Below are 19,953 nucleotides of genomic sequence, written 5' to 3'. Positions count from 1 at the left end.
GCTTACCCGGAGGAGGCAACTTTTTTTTTTTTTTTTTTATCAGATTCTGGGAGGTGCTGATGCTGCTCAGGGCTCCTAGGATTTGATGCACCTGGTTCTCTAAACCAAAGTTGAGATGGGGATGGAAGGAGAAGGATGACAGAGCCAGGAAAAGCCTATCGCTGGAGAGCATCCAGCTAGTTACCACCCATCTTGTGCTGGGGGCACCTCTGCATTCTATCCCACCTTCAGTTAAACAATTTCTGGCATCAGATCATAAAACCCTCTTGCTTAACAATCAGAGAAGATTTTCCCTTGGGAACCGAATGTTGCTTGGAATAAGTATTCTTGCCTGTCTCTTTGTACCTCTGATGAACCTGCTCCCTGTCCAGAGTGAGATTCTTGCTTCTACTCGGGTTGGTGCCAGCTGGAAAGGGAGAGCCCCTGGAGGTATGAGACCAGGAGTCCATGTGGGTAAAGGGAGGCTCTCTGGCTCTTCACCCAGCAGCTGGAGGTTGCGGGGGAAACTGACTTGTAATGTCTGAAACAGGCATAAGGATATGTACTTCAGACAATGTAAGGAGGAAGAAATGTAGGCTTCTGACACCAAGGACCTTCATAGAATGGGTTCTGGGTGAGGATGAAGACGCTCAAATTTTAGGGGCCTTGCGCTTCATCAGTTTCATGACCCCAACCAAATCTCTCAATTCTACCTTAGTTCCTTCATCCACAAAACCTGGCTGGATTTCTAAGAATCATTTCAACCAGAAAAGCCCACGAATCCCAGGACTCCAAGCTTCCCAGTTAATGAAGAAATGTAAGAATTGAGTCCAGGAAAGTTTAGCTACTTGACCTACTGCTTTGGAACAACAGAATGAGCGCATTCTTGCCTCCTGGACCAGTGTTTCTCAGCTCAAATCCGAAGCTCCCCCCCCCCCCCCCCCCGCCCAAGCATCATCGAAAGTAGACAGGGGGATTCCAGAGGAAGGGAACTCCATACCTTGAGAGACCTTGGGGATCAGAGTCCAGACTTCTGAAATGAGCCGTCAGTGACTAGTCAGCCCCATGAGACCTCCTCTCCGGAAGATTACTCTTCTCTGTGTCCCCAGAATTCGGCTCAGTTTGACTTTGACCTCTTGGGTCAGATTCCACCACTTGCCAGGCAAGTGTTCTCGTTATTTTCTTGGCACTGCAGTCTTTTGGAGCAGCCACAAACAGCTGCCAGGGGCAGTGCCACAGAACTGCCCAGGTCCAGCTCTTGCTATCTTTGACAGTTTGTCCTCCGATATCCCTTATTCCTAGAACTCATTTTGGCCCACCTGATTTGTTTAACCATCGCCACAAAAAGTCAACACATCTTATTTATTTTTACAAAGGCTGATTCTGATGTGATCTGAGGTAAGCAAACACTTTCATTCACGTCAGCTACTCCCCTAGGGCACCCTGGGTTCGTCCTATCCAGGACAGACTTTAATGACCTATCTAAGACTCAGTATGGTGGCCCTAGCCTGGCTCAGATGGACAGGGCTCAAATGCTGAGAAGCTTGCTTTCCTGAGTGCCTCAGGAGGACACAGTTCCTTCATTTGTCCCCTCTAAAGAAATGGTGGCTGTTTCTCTTTCCCTGGGGACTAATTACAGAACACACACTTGGAGAAAAGGGAGGAAAAGGCAGACCTTATTGTATTACCCCAGCTCGCTCTCCACCATTTAGTCAGGACAGGACAACACTCTTCATGTTACATAGGCTCCGACCCAACTCACGCAGAACACAAACTCTCAGTGACAGCTGAAAACCAGTTGTATTGCAACATATTCCCCTAACCTGGGACCTTTTTGATGAACACTTTCCTGAGACCTAAATGTGAGACACTGTTTACAAGGTCTTTATAGAAGATAACTTACTTAACTTTGAAATTCATATTAGGTGGTATCTGGATTGAATGGTATCTCTAAATGTACAAGAGATTCCTATGTTGAAATCTAAATGCCTGGCATCTCAGAATTGGACCTCATGTGGAAATAAAGTCATGGCAGACGGAATCAGCTAAGAGGAAGCCCTTGTGGTGGGCTCTACTCCAATCTAACCTGTTTAAATGGGATAGCTAGATCCAGAAATATAGGTTTTTACAGATATAGATGCACACAAGAGAGAGAGAGAGAGAGAGAGAGAGAGAGAGAGAGACAGAGAGACAGAGAGGACAGAGAATGAGACAGAGAGAGAGACAGAGAAACAGAGAGACAAAGAGAGTGAGACAGAGAAAGAGAGACGGAGAGACACAGAGAGAGAGAGAGATAGAGAGAGAGAGAGAGAGAGAGAGAGAGAGAGAGAGAGAGAGAGAGAATATCATTTAAGCATGATTCTTCTAGAAGCCAAGGACTGCCACAGATTACCCCCAGATGTGAAGAGAAATACATGGGACAGATTTTTTTTCCTCACAGACCCCAAAAGAAAACCAACCCCTTTGCCTTGTGAAACCAACCCTTGTTTTCTGTTTTCTTGTCTCCCAACTGCAAAGCGTTTCTGTCACTTCCGATCCCTTGGTTTATTATACTTCGCTATTACAGCCCCCAGAAAACTAGCAGAGATGACCTTACTTCATATGCGGAGATGGAGTCACAGCAGTTGAGTACTTCCCTGATGTCACACACTAGCAAGTATCGAGGAATTTTCTCAAAAATCTTCCTTTTGCAGGACAGCATTGAAACTAATTCTACTTTGGCCTGAACAATCAAATCACCATGAAAGGAAGCTTAATTGACAAAGCCAGTGTAAAAGATAAATACATAAATCCCTTTGTGGTCCATGAGATTTCCTTGATAGTTATTCTCATCTCCCATGCTAGAACAAGCATCAAGATAACTGTGTGTCTACTCATAATCAGAGAGAAAATTTCCCTTAGAAGAGGCAGCGAGGAAATGCTAGGTAACTATGTCCCTGAGTCTAGTGATCGACAGCTGCTGAGAGAGGCTAGCCCTTGTCTGGAAGGAATACTTACATTATAGTCATGTTACGTAAAGATCACTGTAAAACAAAGCCATGAGAGTCACTGATACCACAGAAATGATGTGATTAATGACCTCTTTCTAGAGAGTCTTTCTCAACCTCCATCAGGAACCCCGCAGTGACAGGCATAGACAGAGAGATTTCTTCCTAGGAACACTGCTTCCAAGATGCTTCTATTCAACAGCCTCCCACGTATTTTCCACACTTCTCCTCTTGTCCATTTTGAACTATTCTCCATATTCCAGCTAGATCTTTCCTTCTGCGAATGCAAACCTCCCTACGCATCTCTTCTATCTGCAATGCTCTGATGGTTTCCTTAGGCTAATTCTTCTTGCATGGCCTGCATCTATCCGGAGGGCTGGCCATGCCTTTCTGTCCAGGCCCCACTTCTCCCCAGGCCAAACACTGCATGCTCCATTGCCCAAACTGTAGTCTTCCTGCTACTCCCATTTCCCCAGTGGCTTTGTTCTTTGGGGCTTACCGTGATCTCTCACCATGATCATGCTTCCCACAGACACCCTTCTCTTATCTTCATCTTTCAGTTTGGTCCTGAGGAGCTCCATCATTTATCACAGTTTGGTCCCAGGACCTCTTGACCAGAACTCATTCCTCTTTTTTTGTGATGTAGTCCCAGTCCATCACATTTTTTTGCCACCATTATTGGCTTATGGATAATCTCCCCTTCTAGCTTTTGGGGGACAAGGACTATTTCATCCACCTATGTGATTCCAAGGACTATCCTGTTATATAATTGGTGTTTAATTAATGTGTGTGGAGAGAACATACGGATGATCAAATGGCCCATAGTTTAACTTCATAAACAACGAGGGCATTGTACTGCCTCCTGTCTGAGGGCCTGTGCTTTAATGCCCCTAAAAATGAGTTGAAAAGAGAGTATCCATCTCTTGTCATTCTCGGCCTTGTGCACGCCTCTTCTCATCTTGTCTGCCTTCCATAGGAAACCCTGAGCCCTACACTGCAGTTTTCCTTTTGATATAAGAAGATACATAAATGGGGTCCAGGGTCTATGGGGCTGAGTAATAACAAGTGGGCTGGAAAGGAGGGCATGGGATGGGATCAAAGGAGAGAAGTCTAGGAATGGAGAAAGTGTAGATGAGAAGACCAAGGAGAGAATTCAGGTGGTGAATAAGTCACATTCCCAGGACACAGAACCCTGCCTTCTCTTCCTCACCGCTACTACCAAATGCTGGACTTGGCCCTAAATTTTCATGACTAGTCCTTCCTAGATGTAGAAGTAAATGCAAATGAGCAAGAAAATAAATTGGCTGTTCTGTTTCATTAGCACCTTGAAAACAGCGTCTCATGATACAGATGCATGTTTCTCACAGAATTAAAAATCATCAGAGGTATAGACTTCGCCCAGGTTCTGGAGAGAGACAGTGCTTTGCCTTATCGCTGAGCTGCAGCCCAGAATAGGGACTGCAAACTCAAGGGAGGAGGCTCTGCCCTTGTCTCAGGACCCCATGTGTAGGAGATGCTCTGCAGAGTAGCCAGCCACAGCAGAAATGGGTGGAGGCTGATGCGGTAGGAGAAGCAGCTGTTTCCGTGTTGACGCTGTACTGGGATCTGAGTCTGATTCTCTGCTGCTCATTTCTGGGTATGTGGAAGCTGCTTGGGCTGCTTCTACTGCCCTATGGTTTGAAGAACTCTAGGTGAGCAGGTGGGCACTCAGAATCAGTGTAGGGTCCCCTTCCCACCCATAGACATGGCCTCCTCCTTCGAGGATCCCCAGTCAGAATCTTTGAGTGGGATAGAGAGCTAGCTACTCCTTGCCTACTCCAGTGCTTCCAATTCCACCATCCGTTATTAACTGTCTACAGTGATAGTCAAGCCCTGTTGTTATACAGGCTTAAATGGACACAAGAAACAAGCTGTTAAGTCTGTGGATAAGCTCCACTTTACAGAACAAACTTTGGGTGAAGAAGCTCTCAGATTCAGTCTCTTGGGCAGAAAATCCTCAAGTGTTCTCCAGCCTATGGCGACTGTGTAAGTCAAGTGACTTTCTTACCTGGCCCATTCACCAATTTCATCACCCAGTAGGAAAGGAATATGAATATCAAGGAATACCAATGATCTGGCAGAGAACCTAATTTTAAGAAATCGATGATTTTTAACCAACACACTGGTCTGAGTGATAAGCTCTTTTGCATCGTAGCAGCACTGAGTCAGCAAATTGTCACTTGTGGGTGTCTAGGGGACCTGCAAGTCCCAGCCGACTCTTCCATTTCCCTGGAGAGTCCACCCACTCCTGCCATATTGTAAGCATCAATCCCTCAGACTGGAGTGCAGTCCTACATGATTGCACGTGGGTTACTGATATTGTTGCCTGGCAGTTCTCTCCCCGAGAATACAGTGGGGTGCAGTCCTACATTATTTCATGTGGGCTACTGATATTGTTTCCTGGCTGTTCTCTCCTCTAGAATGCAGTAAACACTTGAAACACACAGCTGGCTCATCCTCCTTTCACAGCCATTTTTTTTTCTAGTACCATGGCAGTTGTTGGGGGGGGGGCGTATTTCTGATGCCTTGTGATTAGATTGAAACATGAGTTCTTTGGTTATATTTATGAATCTCATAAACCAAGGTCAAGGGCTAGCAAGAGAGTATTTTCTTGTCACAGGGCATGCAAAGGCCCATCTGATCAAGCAGCTTCATCTTGTCTGAGATGGCTTGCTTATGGCTTCTGAGCCATTGAGTTGGTATCTGGGAGAATCTTCTTTTTTAGAAAAAAAAAAGCCTTGGAGGTTCAGTTGGTTTAGTAAATATTATGGGGTGCCTATGATGTGCTGGGCTTTCAGGTTTATGGTAACATGTCTCCTTCTCTGTAAGACTAGACAAGGGCCGGCAGAAATATTGAGGAGCTAGCTCCACTCACGACCATCGGACAGAGTCCTCTTTATTGCGCTTACACATCTATGCTCATCCCTCTAGCTGGTTTTTCTCCTTTCCGAAAGTCTCTGTTTTTCTCCCTTCCATATGCCCATATTCCTGCCACCTTCTCTCTAATTCACCCTTTCCATGTTTCTACCTTTTACCGTGCTAAAACATTTGCCCAAACAGATAAATTTGATGTAGTTTATCCACTCAATAGTCTCTTACTCATTGTTAAAGAGGGATGCACCATTTAGCCACACGAAGACTCAGAAAACCTAAAAGCATTTTACCGAGTCAAAGAAAGTGGTCTGAAAAGGCCACATTCTGCTGAATTCCAACCACGTGACATTGTAGATAAGGTAAAGCCGTGGAATCAGGGTGAATGATCAGTGGTTGTTAGGGGTTCGGGAGGGGGACGTGGAAAAAGGACAAGGTGAAAGATGGGTCTTTCAGGACTATAAAACTATTTTTTACAGGACAATGATGGGTCACTATGCATTTGTTAAAACCTATACATGTCTGAAACAAATGATCAGCCCCAAAGTAAATAACGTTAATGGTGGTATGTGAATGTCGGCTCACCATCGTTAATTCTGCCACACAGGGCCAGATGCTAATAACGGAAAAACTGTGGGGAAAAGGGGAGTGGGTATACGGAAGCTTTCTGAGAAAAGAAGAACCCAAAATCTGTCGAGAGAGAGAGAGAGAGAGAGAGAGAGAGAGAGAGAGAGAGAGAGAGAGAGAGAGAGAGAGAGAGAGAGAGAGANCAGAGAGAGAGAGAGAGAGACAGAGAGAGAGAGAGGTGTAACTCACCCAGACTTCCCTTGGGCAGTTTTCAGCAGCTCTTTTAGAATAACATTTAACTTCTCTTTCCTTTGAGTAAAATCTGGAGGTGTTCCCCAGCCCACACTAATCCATCTTTACCTTCCCTAAGGACTGGGCTGTCACATGACCAGTGTGCTGCTGCACTGATCTTTGCTCTTGCACCTGACGTACATTTTCCCTCTGGAACTCTGAGTCTTGAAGCAGTTAGATGCATCTTGGCTTGTTAGTGTCGTAAGTTAACAAGTGGTTATAGTACCCATCTCTTGTGAAAACACAGATCAGTCCATAGACGCCCTTTCCCACCACGGATGCTCTAATCACACCTTGCCCCTCTTCACACCTAGCGCTGTCCCCCTGACTGGAAAGGTGAGAAGAAAGAATCAGAATGGATAGAGGTACAGAAAACAATGCCCCCTCCCCAACCCCGTTCCTTACCTGTGATCCTCTTCTGTTCTGTCACCTCCCTTTCATGCTTCATTGCTGCCTGCTACGTCTTGGTTGTGAGGCTTACAGGCAAGTGCCACTATCCCCGGCACTTCCCACACTAAGGAAGGAGAATTGTAGCCCTTGTGTTCTATCCTTTGCAACCCAGTTGTTAATGATTGACTTGCATAGTGAGGTAGGGAGGATTGTTATCAGCCCTCACTTATGAGGACAGTGAATACAGAGCAATCCCTTAATGAAAACCAGGAGGAAACTTTTTGTTTCAGAGAGTTCCCTGGACTTGAGCTTGTGGTTCAACGAAAGCTTGCTCGCGTGTGTCTGCTGCGTTTGGCAGTAGAGGAGGGAGGAAAGACTTTAGTTTTTAAGACGCTTTAAGCAAAACAGTGAATCTTGGGGGAACGTGTTGATTTTCAGGATCTTTGGGGGGAAAGAAAACTTTACTAGTTATAAATCTTTATACATCTAGAATATGTAAAGAATTAAAAAAAATTTAACAACCTCCCTCAAATTGTCCAATCCATGAATGGATAAATGAAATAAGAAGACAGTTCTCAAAAGAAGTAAAATCGCCAATAAATACATAACAAACCTGTCCAACATCCTTAGCCATAGGGAAAATGCAAATTAAAATGACATTGAGGCTGGAGAGATGGCTTAGCAGCTATGAGCACACATGCTCTAGCAGAAGAGTCAGGTTTAATTTTCAGCATCCACATGGTTGGCTCACAACCATCTGTAACTTCATTTTCAAAAGATTTGATACACTTTGACCTCGCAAGTATCAGGCACATATATGACACACACGCGTACATACATCGAGGCAAACACTCATATACATCAAAATAAATAAATCTAAAAATGGCTTCAAAAAACTGTCTTGGAGCCAGGTAAGCTGGCTGACATGTGTGATCACAATAATGAAGAGGAACAAGCAGGAAGGTGGGTGAGAGTTTGAAGCCAGCCTGGTTTACAGTCTACATATTGAGAACGAAGCCATCTGGGCTAGAGAATAAGACCCTTTCTCAAATCAGCAGATCCACCAACCAACCCACAAAACAGTGACAAACAAAACTGAGATTCTATCCCAGTCCATCCATAATGTCTAAAAGCAGGCAAGAGTAAATGCTGGAGAAGATGTGTGGAAAAAAAGAGATGCTTATACTCTTCTAGTGGGAATGTAAACCAGCGTAGCCATGTAGAAGTCAGTGTAGTCACGTGGTGTAATCATGTAGAAGTCAGTGTAGCCGTGTGGAAGTCAGTGTAGCCTTGTGGAAGTCCGTGTAGCCATGTGGAAGTCAGTGTAGCCTTGTGGAAGTCAGGGTAGCCGTGTGGAAGTCAGTTTAGTCGTGTGGACGTCAGTGTAGCCTTGTGGAAGTCAGTGTAGCTGTGTGGAAGTCAGTGTAGCCTTGTGGAAGTCAGTGTAGCCATGTGGAAGTCAGTGTAGCTGTGTGGAAGTCAGGGTGGCCGTGTAGATGTCAGTGTAGCCGTGTGGACATCAGTGTAGCCATTTAGAAGTCAGGGTAGCCACGTGGAAGTCAGCATGGAGGTTCATCAAGCACGAAAAGTAGAATGGCCATGTGATTCGGTTGTGCCATTCCTCGGGACATCCCTGAAGAAACCCAGGGCAGCACATCAGACCCATTTCTTGTAGCATCGTTTGCAGTAATGAAGAGACTGCACCGACATGAGAGCTTATCAGCAGATGCTGGATAAAGCAAATGTGACACATAGACATAGCAGAGGTGTATTCAGATGTAAGGGGTGAAATGGCATCTTCAGGAAAATAGATGCGACCAGAAAGATAAATAAACCAGATAAGCCAGATCGGGAAAGAGAAAAGCGGCATTTTTTTTTCCTCATATGCAGAATCAAGAGGTGAAAACAAAGAGTTGGGCTGGTGAGATGGCTCAGTAGGTGGAGGCCCTTTGGCATAGACTTGTCGACCTGGGTTTGATCCCTGGATCCCACAGGGTGGCAGGAGAGAATTAACTCTGGAGTGTGGGCACCTGGCCTTCATATGCACACAGTGGCATGTCTTCCCCTCCCCAATAAGAAAAGAACATTTTAAAGACATAAAAGTAAAAGGGGTCTATGTCAGAAAAATACCGACTTGTCTCTCATATGGAATCTAGATTTATACGTTTTTTTGTATATGGGTGTGCTTGTGTGTGTGTTTGTATGTGCGTACGTGTGTGCATACATATATACAACATGAAAACAGAAGGAGAATTGTTTGTGAGGAGGAAGATTAGCAGGAAGGGTGAAGTGGAACAAGAGAGGCTAATGGGGTAAATTTAAGCAATGTAAAATGTTCTTATTGAGAGATATGAAAATATCGTTCTGAAACATTTTGTATGCTACCTGAGAAATAAAAACAGACCAATAAAACGTTCCTGGGAAGAGCAGTCCACTAGGGCCTATGGATCACAGGCACTGGTAAATAAACACCAAGAGAGCACGCCATTTCATCCCGTACTCAGCCAGCCTACCAGGGACTTGGACTCCACCGAGACACAGCTGAGAAGTTGAGCTTAGCGCTGCCAGCATTGAGGAGACACTGGGTTTCCTGGGTAGAGACACGGCAGCGATTCGGAAAGAAGAGGAAAGGAGACCAGAGGGAAGCAGAACATGAAGAGGACATGAAAAGGACTTTAGAAAACAGTCCTGCCATCCTGCCGGATTTGATGCTCATGCCGTCTGCCTGCCCAGACTCACACTGAGGAAGGGGGTTCTGTAAGAGTAACATTCCGCGTTCTCCCGAAGACAGGTTTCCCCTGAGCAGAAGCCATCCTATGCTCCTGCAGCTTCGCCCACATCACTTCTTTCCTGCACCAGAGAAACCTGCAAGTAGTCCCTCGGCCGCCCAACCCGGGAGGCTGAGTGGGACCGAGGGACACCATCATCTTTCCTGAGCAGACATCCCTTACTGGCGGTGGTCCTCGCTCTGGGCTCACCAAACTCCGGCTTTGCACAGTTTTGTCACTCATTGCTGTCTCTCCAGCACTCAGCACTGCTTGGGTAGGAGCTGAATTAGCAGAGAACAAATACTGCACATCACAATAACCTCCCTCAAGCTGCTTACGCCAAACTCTTTTCTGGGAGGTCACCAGCCCCTCCTTTTCCTCTAGTCACCTTGAGGATTATCGTGACTGAGTCAGGCTGAGGGTGGAGATGGCACTGTGAAGGACAGAATCTTTGCTTTCACCACTTCTTCTAGGAGAGGACGCCGAGGCCTGCTAACCCTTCTCAGCTCTCAGGCAGACATGTGGGTTTTAAGTGTATAAATACCCACATTGGTTTCTTGAAAGAAACACAAGAAAGAACTCAGCTGAGTTTTGTTAGCCAGAGTATACATGCTCAGTATGTTTTGACTGTCCGTGGTTCTGGCCATCCAACAGGTGCTGTTTTCAGTAACATGTGAGAGAAATCCTGTTCTTTCCTGTGTGGTGTTTCCCTTGGCTACCCTCATTGGAAGCTATTAGAAATTTGCATTGAAATGTGAAACTGGTTTGGCCATGCCATGTTTTCCCTGGTGACAGAGGAGTCACACATGGGAGAAAACATTTGTTTCTACTAGAGGAAGAGAAGGCAAGCAAATATGGGCAGGGAGCAGCCTGGCTCTCAGTAAGCCAAAGCAGGGCCTGAATCATCTCTAGAAAACGCCATCCCCAGGGTTCTCTGCTGGGTTGCAGTCTACTGGCTTCTTGTGTCCTTTGGAGGCAGCAATAAAAGAATTTTCCGGAGCCCTTTTATGAGGACATTAGTCTCACTCACAAAATAAAATCTTATTTCATTTAGGCAGTCTCCTAAAGCTGACACTATGTCATGACTTAGGATTGTAACATGAAGTCGGGGCATACATGTCCTTTTAAATGCTACAGAGGTGTAGGTTTTATAAACCACTTGCTTCTGGCCTGGATGCCTTGTTTTATTTTATTTCCATCTAGTGTGAGTCGAAGAATGGACGCCATGACAAGCAGTCAAAAGTCACAAGGAGCTGAGGAGGGGAGGCTGGGCCTTCCCTGAGGCACACAGGCTTATTGGAAGCATTTGAAACTCTAATCTTTGTTTTTGGAATTTGGTTTGTTTGTTTCCTTTTCCTATCACTAAATATTAATACCATGGCCAACTCCCCTCTTTTGGGATGCTTTCTGGATTAGCCCCATTGCTTTCATCTGGGAATGAGTCTTTAATTAGGGTTCCAGTGAATTAGTGACTCAGCTCAATATCCCCCTCACTTCTGCAGTCATTCAATCCTGTCTCTGGTTCCCACCCGCTGATTCCCGGAAAGAAGCACCAATGGGTCTAATATTGGGGGGAGCTAAAGATAAGGCAGCCAACCTTGGTGCTACCTGCATGAGAGCCCGCCCAGGCCTGAGGCTCAGACTTGTTCCCTCAGGGAAGCTTACCCACCAGTCATCCAGAGCACAGGACTTAGTAAGTCTGTGAACTGGAACACAGGGCCAACAGAGCTGAGGCATTCCTAGGACAGGTAATGACTTGAGAACCAAACCTGGCAAGCTTAAGGGCAACAGTCAGTTTGCATCTAGGGAAAGCCTACTTCTACTGCATGCCCATACAGTAAAGACCAGTGGGGCTGATTCTCTATTTAACCCACTTTTCACACCCCTTACGATACCCTTTAACCTCCCTTCTTATTCACTGATGATGAAGATGATCCTGGTAGCAAGCTGTTAGTGCTGTTGCTGAAGCCAGTTCTCTTGAAGAGCCTCAGAGCCCTTTGAATGGAAGGGTTGAGCAAAAAGACATTAAAGAAGCCCCCCTCTCTTTCTCTGCCCTCAGAAGATGCCCTTTTCTGACGCTAGCAAAGCTGACCTTGGGCCTTTCAGATATCATTTAGTAAAGTCATCTTGTGCTTGCCAAAGTAAACAAACAGGATGCTTTGCTATATGGTGCCCTTGACTCCATGGAATGACACTATTCCTGTTCCAAGTTCCTCTGTGTAGGACAGCCATGATGGTTTTCCTTGGCATGGATAAAAGGCGAACATCTGCATGAGTCTTACAAGACTCTTCTTCCAGAATCTTCTCTCTTTCTTCAGATGTGAAATCATAAATTTATGATCCTAATCACCTTATCGTTGCTATTTAGTCAACAGACCCATTTAATGTGTTTGTTAGGTGTGGTTAAGGAGGAGACTCCAGACCTCCAAACAGAAAATATTTTGTCTCTGAAAGGAGTGTTTTTTTGGTTTCCTGTTTTGTTTCCATTAAATTCCTTTCTGCTTGGTCGTTATTCTCCTTTTACTCCCCTCCTTGTCCTTTTTGTACCACTACAGACTAGAAGCCTCCCTGGTTTGTATCACAAACTTGGCCCTTGGAGATATGCTTGCTGCATTGACAGGGTGTCAGGTGCCCATCTTAAGATGTTCTAGGCGTGCTCTGTGAACTCCAGTGATCTGCTGATGACAAGAAGCTTGTGAGCTCCTCATAGCCAGCTGGTCATCTCTTGGGACAGTCACCCCTACCATCAACAAACAGGGAGCAGCTAAGATCAGAGGGGCTGAACAGTTGTTTTCTGCCCCAGCCACCAATTCCTCTGACAGACCAGACTTCAGCCTCTCTGGAGATGGCCACAGGGAGAGCTTGGCAGGAGGTTCTTGCTTGGAGAAAGGGAAAGGCAATACATAGAAATGGGGCTCTGAGCTGCCCATCCACCATCATAAGAGGTTAGCAGAGGCTTATCCACACCCCAAGGCAATGGCTTTGCTTGAGCATTAGGAGATGCTAGAGAAGAAAGCCTGACGGTGGAGTTTGTGCTGACCGCCCCATCCAGGCTGTGTGAAAATGTGGGACATTTTCAGTTTCAGATAAGTGTGTGCAAGTGGTTATGATTGTGAAAGAGATAAAACATTTGGTTGGAAGTCAACTACTGTTTCTTGAGAGGAACAGCTGTGATGTTTTACTTTGTGGTCCCATCTATCTGGGCGTAGAAATGACCCTCACTATCTCATGCGGTTATGAGAGGAACATTTTCAAGGTACCACTTGATAGCCACAAATTAACCTTGAAGAAGAGGAAATTTAGGGGAAATAAACTTGCCTTCAAAAGCAGGAAAATAGACTCTCTTGTTTTACATTTTACTCTTCATGGCTTTCTAAAATATAGTTACTATAGGATAGCACAATAAACATATTACCCATCTTGAAAACTCCAAACAGAACAATTACAAATCTGCCAAAGAGACTGAAAATTAATATTCTGTGCTTTTCAATCCCTGCAAAACTTTGCTGTTCCTCCACCCCAATAGATTACAAACTCACACCCAAAGCCTCAAAATTAACAAAAAAGTGGCAACCATCATTGCAAACAGACACATACACAAGAATGAATAAATATTGAAGGAACCCAGGCTTTAACAATAAACATTGAGGCTGTCACATTTTTGCCCAAAAAGGTGAGTAAATTTTAGAAAAGAAGATATTTTTCTGGATGGCCAGAGTCCTCCAAGTCCTGGCGAGCTCTGAAGGTAGACAAGATAAAGGTGGCACTGGGCGAGGGCGAGCACCTTGAAGGGACTTGTGTAGGCAGCAAAGATGGAGGGAGGAGCAGGAAGACCAGTGGGTACCTGTCAGCTCTGGGGCCTAGGCACGTCTGCCAGAGCACCTTACTCTGTTTTTGTTAAGTGGAGGATTAAAACGATCTCATAGGACTATCACAGGACTTTTAAATAATATCTTTAAGACCATCATCCCATGTATCTAACCCATGACCACAGACAGAAGAATTACTAAATTCCACCTGGATCTCTGGCTTCCCCAGAACCCATTATCTTTCTGCTTCGTGATGAAGTAAGGCTGCTTGTTGTTCTCAGAATATAGAATCCTTTAGGTCATAGAGTCTACCTGATTTCTTGAGTGACATAGCTTTTCGCAGTAATGAAAAAGAGGATCCACAAAAATATACTGTTTTTAAGAGCACACCAATTTTACTTAGTGAGTCTGGGCATTTGCTCTTTTTTTCCCTTCTTCCCTTCCTCCCTCTCTCCTTCTCTCCCTCCTTCCCTCCCTTTCCCTCCTTTCCTTCTTTCCTACCTTTTTGCCTTCCTACCTTTATCCTTTTCTTTTTTTAGGAGAGAATATTTCTGAATAGCCCATGATGGACTCAAACTTGCTATCTCTCTGCCTCTACCTCTGAAGTGCTGAAATTATATGTACCCCCATTGTTGGCTTACTTATGCTGTGTATTTTAGGATTTATTTGTATCTATGTGTGTGCTTGGTATATTAGTTACTTTTCTATTGTTGTGATGAAATACCATGGCCAAGGCAACTTAAAAAAGGAAAAAAATTAGTTGGGAGCTTGCTTCAGTTTCAGAAGGTTAGTTCAAACAAGACCATGATGGTGGGAAGATTGGCAAAGGGCAAGCAAGCATCGTACTGGAGCAGTACTCCTTTCTTCTTTCAATGGGCATAATAAAATGATATTCAAATTAATGATACTGCATAGAAAGCTGCTAGAAAGGATGGTATCTAGAATACAGAAAATGCTAGGAACTTAGAGAGCTTACATCCTGATCTGTAGGCAGGAGGCAGAAAAAGAATGAGATTGGGCCCGGAATAGGCTTTTTAAATTTCAAAATCCCAGTGACACACATCCTCCAACAAGGCCACATCTCCTCCAATTAGGCCTCACCACCTAAGCTTCCCTAAACAGTTCCACCAAACGGGGACTAAGCATTCAAACATATGAGCCTTTGGGAGCTATTCTCACTAAAACCACTACATGCGAGCATCTATGTTTGTATATGTCATGTCCATGTGGGTATCCATCAGGGCTAGAAGAGAACACAGGATACCCTGAAGACAGAAATAAATAGGCTGTGATCCCTCTGATGTGGCTGATGAGAACTGAACCTGGGTCCTCTGAGAGAGGAGCAAGTGTTCTTAAAATGCCAGGTAATTTTTCTAGGCCCCCCAAGTTAGTTCTTGTACTGCAAGGAAATGATACAATCTTAAAATTGTTTTCCCTAATTTTATTAATTTTTTAAAATAAATAATTAATTTATTACTTTTCTTAAGTACACTAGTTAGCAGGCTGAGGACATTGTAAAGGACCCAGAGTTTTGGGGCATAGATTCAAGGTTGTTGGGACACTAGAAAGCAGTTTTAGTATTAATGCCAACAATTTCACCATGCTTTATTTCTGTTGGCATTCACTTGCAGACTTGAGCTCCTCCCTTCATGGAACTGGTAAGCCAATGGCTAGAGGGGTATTGACCATGGCATCTCTTGGGGTAAAAGAGCCAAACTCTGGTCTTTCACTGTGCAGCCATGTGACAGTCCCCACATCACTTTATTGCCTTACTTTAGATGCTTCATCTTGGAAAAATGAGGTCATAGTAACATTCACCTCCCCTCGTTACTGCGAGAGTGGAATAAGTGAAGCAATCCCTGGAAGTACACCACAGAGAAGAGGCCATGTGTATAGGTATAAGAAAAAAATTCTCCACACTGGAGACATTGACGTCTATGCTTTGACAAGGAGGTGTTTGCTGAAGAGGCTTCTATCTTGGAAGAGTGCCTGAAGCTTTCCATCCGTGTTTTATGTTTCAGCAAAGCTGCATAATATATAAATTATATATATAATAAAGCTAAGAGCTCAACTGTTCACTTCCGTGACACCATTTGAGCTGAGCCCGCATTCTGAGCAAGGAGTGACGTGAAGGTGTTAGGGAGTGATGATCAGCTGGACAAGAAAAATGTTGGAATTGTTTCTTTATTATTATTACGAGTTTGAGACAGCCCAGATTGGCCATGATCCTCTGACACTCTTTCTCAACTTCCTGAATGCTAGAATTATGGGCGTGCACCACCATGACTGGAAAAAAGTGGAGTTCGTACCAGAGCTGGCACAGGCAATTCTAGTGGTGTATCTTGGTTTTGAAAGGAAAAGGGAATGGTAGGAATAGATGTGTTTCTGTCTGGTGAGTACCACAAATGCGGCTTTATGCAGAGCGATAAAGCCCTGGCTGGTTTGCCAAACAGACAGGTCCTGGTGAGTGGGTTTATTTGATAGAGTGTGTGCCGAGAGGGGAACATTTGTGATTCTAAGAAGACAGATCTTTGGGAAATTGTTGACATAGGAGGGCATGCCTACAAATCATCCAACTGAGAAATATGCAGTTATCCTTTGAGTGTAACATACAAGGGAAGCCAAAGACCAGAAAGATGGGAATTTATTTCTCAGTTACAACTATGGTCAAGTAGGGACCTCGGCTCTTCTTTAGGACATTCTAATAGTGTCTAGGGCGCCTGTCATCTCGCTTCTTGACATTGCAGTAAGATCACAAACATGTCTCCCTGCAGTTTAACAGCCACCACACATTACACAGCTGCCTCCCTTGGGCAACGAGATCAAGACTCGTTTTGCAAATGTCTTGGAGGAAGTGTCACTTGACTCAGACAGGACTTGATTTACAGAGTGAAGGCGTTCCTCGTCATCCACCTGTATTTATCTTGTTGCTTCTACCACGTTAGTGCTGGTGCCGTGGCATTTTTTGGAACTTGTCCTGTTGTTGGGACACTGTCAGTAGTTGCCCCATCAAGAATACATCCTACAGAGCTTTAGTTTGCTGGAAGCTAAGAGACTTGGTGTTTTCTCATAGGACTACTTGCTTTAACACGCTTCTTGACTACGATCTATGTGTGAGGGAAGGGGTTCTTGGAGCAAGAGGAGTGTATTGTGGAGTAAACAAGGGAAAGAGTTTTTCTGTAGAAGGGCACATATTGCGTGATGGCCTGCTTAATACTGGCCTTTTATTTTGATTAAAATGGCACCAAACTGTTCACTTATAACAAGAAAGACCTCAGAAGGGCCTATGCCAACCAGCACCAGGGACAGGAAATATATGGAGAGACCCTGGATTCCAGTTTTTTACATAGAACATGATCATAGAGATACTTCATTTGTACACTGGAATGCATCTCCGATTCTGTCTTTTAGACAGTGTGGGATGGATCAAATGCTGCTAATCTTGTTTGCTCCGTGACTCCTCATATATTCTATATATATATATATATATACATATATATATATATATGTATATATATATATATATATCTTAACTTCAAAGACACAAAACTGAACAGGAAGATGACAATTACCTCCTCAGAGGAAATTGAACATCCCTCTTCAAATGGAACAAGTGAGTGAGTGACTAGGAAATATTAAGACTTTTGTGCACGTTGGTACAAGTCATGCTTTAGTCATGGAGGAACCTTCAGGGTCACTCTGGAGCAGCCCCAAATAGCATACCTCTAGTCTGTTTTTAGCACCACACTCCCCGAACTCTCCACATTCTGCCTGGATGGTTCTGGGGATAATTAAGGCAATCTCCTTGCATAGGAGTTACAGTGTATTAATTATCTTGCTTTCTAAGGCTGCCAGATTTCTGTTGCTGTGGTAATGCCTGCTGTTCTGTCTCTCATGCTGGAGTCATTTCTCCATGAGACCCCCATAAGTTTTGATGCTAAACTTCTAAGACATATTGATTTTTAATAAGCAATTTCAGTACTCTAGACATCCCAAACATAGTAGGTGGCTTGAAAACCACCTACTATGAGCTATGTTGTAAGAGTAAACTTAACATTGGTATAGCTAAGGAAAATGATACCCTAACCCTACGGTTACATAAAACGGGAAGATGTATCCAAGGCTTATTTAGATGCTATTAACATCAATGGATATAGTAAAACATGAACAGAACCTGTTTGACCTGATTTGATTTCATCCTACAACCCAATATTTGTTCCATTTTATACCTGACAATTTAAATAAAACCAAGACAAACAATTTCCAAGCATGTCTTGTTTAGATTATATAGAATTTAACTTTTAATGAGAATAAATACAAAAGAAGCCCTTGGAGAATTTCAGAGGTCTCTATCAAATCTGTGTATTTTTTTGATGACCTTTCTAAATTATTTTCACATTCAGACTGAAGCTATTTTATTTTAGCAGTTAGATACCAGATAGTTATGAAGGAGCATTAGAAAAACAGCTCGGTGGCTTAAAGCATTTGCTGTGCAAGCATGACATCCTGAGTTCAAGGTCCCAGACCCATGAAAAATCCAAGTATGACTGGACGTTGTCTATGAGACTAACACTGTAAGGGGCAGGTCACGGAGCATGCTCGCCATCCAACCTATCCAAGGCCGAGAGCTTTAGGTTCCATGAAAGAGTATGTCTGTTGTGGAATATTCCTTTACACTGTGTGAAGATGTTTAAGGGTCACTTGTTTAATAAAAAACTAAATGGCCAATAGCTAACAAGAGGTATAGCAGGGAATTCTGGGCCAAGAGAGCTCTGGAAGGAAGAAAGGTGGAGTCTCCAGCCAGATGTAGAGGTAGCAGGATGGGCAGTACACAGTGGAGGTAGCTGAATCACCTTAAGACAATATAGATGAAAAGATATAGGTTAAGGTAAGTTATAAGATCTCTTAGGACAAGCCTAAGCTGTAGGCCAAGCTTTCATAAGTAAGTCTCTGTGAAATTATTTGTAACCTGGCGGTATTGACGATAAAGTTCGTCTATACTCTTCTTAAGAGAGTAAGGCAGAAAGTGAAGCAGAAAGATATTTGATATTTTCCTCTGTCCTCTTTACTGAAACACACACACACACACACACACACACACACACACACACACACACACACACCAAACAAGCAAACAAAACAAAAATTTTAAGAAACGGTCACGAACAGGCAAAGAGTAGGACATTTGGATATCTGGCTGGGATACGTTCCCTGTTTGTCTTGTTCTCATGACCTGAAACTTGGCAATTTACTAGGCCTCTTCCAGAAGGCAAGCTTTCTTCACACAGACAGCTGTGTAAACACTTCTGGATCAAGGGTAAAGTCTGTAGGCAGAGAGAAAGATTCCTGAAGTCTGATTCTATGGGATCACCCAACTCCATGCATAATGTTGTACGAGTTGATTTACATCTTTATGTTCCAGTTTCTTCACCTGTATGGAGACAGCAAGAGACCCTACTGATTGCTTTTTTGGTGTAATTTATATATTTTATTTCCATCGAGAGACCTTTGTTGGAAGCCAATGGCCTACTGGAGCCCGCTGTATTTTAAAGAATGAGAAAACTATGGCCTTGAATCAAGGAACCTGGGAGAAAGTCCTTTGCTGGCTGACTTTACTGAATCCCAGACCCCAGAGTGTTGACCACTGCCTTATGTGCTCACTGCAACTGATCCTGAACTACATTCGCTGTCGTCCTCGATTTTCTATGTGCTCTGCCCTCCACTCTTTGCAACTAACTGCCCCAAGTGTCAGGGACATGAGAACTTTTTCACATTTGTGCATTCTTTCCCCTCCCGCTGAATGCCCTCCTGATGCTCTTCCAGTCTGTCTACTAACTGCTTCTCTTCTGCCTATGGCTGCAGCACACCTGCTTCCTTGACTAGGCTGTGACATACTGAGGGCAGAGAGTGACCACTTCTTATCTGCTTGTGCCGAGTAGGGTGTCCTAAACCGAGTGGGCAGGTAACAGCTGCTTAGAAATAGAGAGATTAAGTGAGTTTGTTTTCACTAGATCTTGTAAGAACACTGAGCATGTCTGCTTTGTACTGTAGAAAAAGCTTGTGCGAGCCTCTCTCTGAAAGCGAATCAATAATGCCATGTCAACACTGATACTCTCACTGAAGACATATAGTGTATTCTTAGACCATTCCTCTACTCTTTTGAAAGCCCAGAAAAAAAATTCAAGTGGCAATTATTTTGTGTGTCCCTGAAAATGTCAATAGAAATTCCTCTGTTAATGGAATGTTAAAGGG

General features: G+C 44.0%; 1 protein-coding gene across 11 annotated transcripts in view; it reads right to left on the bottom strand.

Annotated features, from left to right (window-relative positions):
• The window catches only part of Prlr (prolactin receptor), a 167,634-nt gene that overhangs the window by 118,924 nt on the left and 28,757 nt on the right, over positions 1 to 19,953 (bottom strand). For 2 of the 11 annotated variants that reach the window (XM_050138997.1, XM_050138989.1), the window contains exon 1: positions 7,140 to 7,272. The exons of 4 other annotated variants lie outside the window; for them this stretch is intronic. The gene's annotated coding sequence lies outside the window, so the exon portion shown is untranslated. Of the gene's footprint in view, positions 1 to 979; positions 1,136 to 7,139; positions 7,273 to 19,953 lie in introns of those variants that run through there. 5 more of the 11 variants (XM_050138990.1, XM_050138988.1, XM_050139001.1 and 2 more) reach the window with 3 other exon arrangements.

The sequence above is a fragment of the Alexandromys fortis genome, unplaced genomic scaffold (genome assembly GCF_014885135.2).
Source record: "Alexandromys fortis isolate MF-2015 unplaced genomic scaffold, M_Fortis_MF-2015_v1.1 scaffold_37, whole genome shotgun sequence".
Classification (NCBI taxonomy): Eukaryota; Metazoa; Chordata; class Mammalia; order Rodentia; family Cricetidae; genus Alexandromys; species Alexandromys fortis.
This window is presented reverse-complemented; position numbering and strand designations above follow the sequence as displayed.